The sequence below is a fragment of the Tasmannia lanceolata genome, unplaced genomic scaffold (genome assembly GCF_043159265.1).
Source record: "Tasmannia lanceolata isolate RefF3 unplaced genomic scaffold, GAP_Taslan_0.1 ptg000057l, whole genome shotgun sequence".
NCBI classification, from domain to species: domain Eukaryota; kingdom Viridiplantae; phylum Streptophyta; class Magnoliopsida; order Canellales; family Winteraceae; genus Tasmannia; species Tasmannia lanceolata.
In genome coordinates this window covers 353,308-355,000 of record NW_027518734.1, presented here as the reverse complement: position 1 = coordinate 355,000, position 1,693 = coordinate 353,308, and positions in this window count along the sequence as shown.

The following is a 1,693-nucleotide window of genomic DNA, read 5'->3' as shown; positions in this document are numbered from 1 at the left end:
GGGCATACCGGGCCTATCGGGGCACACGCGTACATACCGGGGCATACCGAGCCCTACTGGGGCACACGTGCGCATATCGGGGCGTACCAAGCCTATCGGGGCATACGCATGTATCCCAAGGCATACCGAGTCTATCCGGGCATACGCGTTCATACCGGGGCGTAACGGGCCTATCGGGGCATACTTGGGCATATCCGGGCAAAAAATGCCCAAAACTTGCGCAACCTTGGCAACCGTGGTCCATTCCTCTCTATATGCCTAGCCTTGCCAACCGTGGTCCATTCCTCACTATATGCCATGGCCTTGTGCCCATGGTCTTCCCAAGACAGCGTCCAAGGCCCCCGGAAGGCCAAGGGAGCCCAACCCAGCAATGCCCTGCTATGGCAAGCCAAGGCCAAGCATTCCGGTGCCTATCCGGGCAAAAATGCAATTCCTCTCTATATGCCTAGCCTTGGCAACCGTGGTCCATTCCCCACCATATGCCATGGCCTTGTGCCCATGGTCTTCCCAAGACAGTGTCCAAGGCGCCCGGAAGGCCAAGGGAGCCCAACCCAGCAATGCCCTGCTTTGGCAAGCCAAGGCCAAGCATTCCGGTGCCTAACCTTGGCAACCGTGGTCCTTTCCTCACCATATGCCATGGCCTTGTGCCCATGGTCTTCGCAAGACATCGTCCAAGGCGCCCAAAAGGCCAAGGGAGCCCAACCCAGCAATGCCCTGCTTTGGCAAGCCAAGGCCAAGCATTCCGGTGCCTAACCTTGGCAACCGTGGTCCTTTCCTCACCATATGCCATGGCCTTGTGCCCATGGTCTTCGCAAGACATCGTCCAAGGCGCCCAAAAGGCCAAGGGAGCCCAACCCAGCAATGCCTTGCTAGGACAAGCCAAGGCCAAGCATTCCGGTGCCTATCCGGGCAAAAACGCCCAAAGCATGCCCATTCCTTAGCCTATCCAGGCAAAAACGCCCAAAATCTGCACATTCTAGTGCCTATCCGGGCAAAAACGCCCACCAGCATGCCACCCTCCTATAGGGTTTGCGCAACCAACCAGCCTAACCACCAGTGGCAACCAAAGGTGCTGTTAGCGACGACTTCTGAAGACGCAACGAGACGCGACGTGTTTGCGCCCAGACGCGACGAGACGATGCGGGATCTGCGCCCAAGAATGCCTAGACCCGTCGACTTGATGCGGGATCAGCTCGCCCAAGCATGCCTAGTGTGCAAGGCCTGTGTGCAAGGCTAGTGTCCAAGGCTAGTGTGCAAGGCTCATGTGGAACGCTAGTGCGCAAGGCTAGTGCCCAAGGCTTGTGTGCCAGGCCCGTGTGCAAGGCTAGTGTCCAGGGCTTGTGTGCATTGCTTGAGTGCAAGGCTTGTGTGCATTGCTCGAGTGCATGGCTTGTGTGCAAGGGTTGTGCGCAAGGCTAGTGTGCGGGGCTTGTGCGCATGGCTAATGTGCACGGCTTGTGTGCATGGCTACCGTGCAAGGCTAGTTTGCATGGCTAGGGTGCAAGGCTCGCATGCGAGGCTAGTGTGCAAGGCTGCGTGCAAGGGAAGCGTGCAGGGCGAGTGTGCGAGGCCACTGTGCACGGCGCCAGCACTAGCGAGCCATCATCCGCGTTGCCATGGCTCGCTTGGCCTTGGCTTGCCAGGCCCCGACACGAGCAATCGCGCATTTTCTTTGCAACCGACCATCAATGCC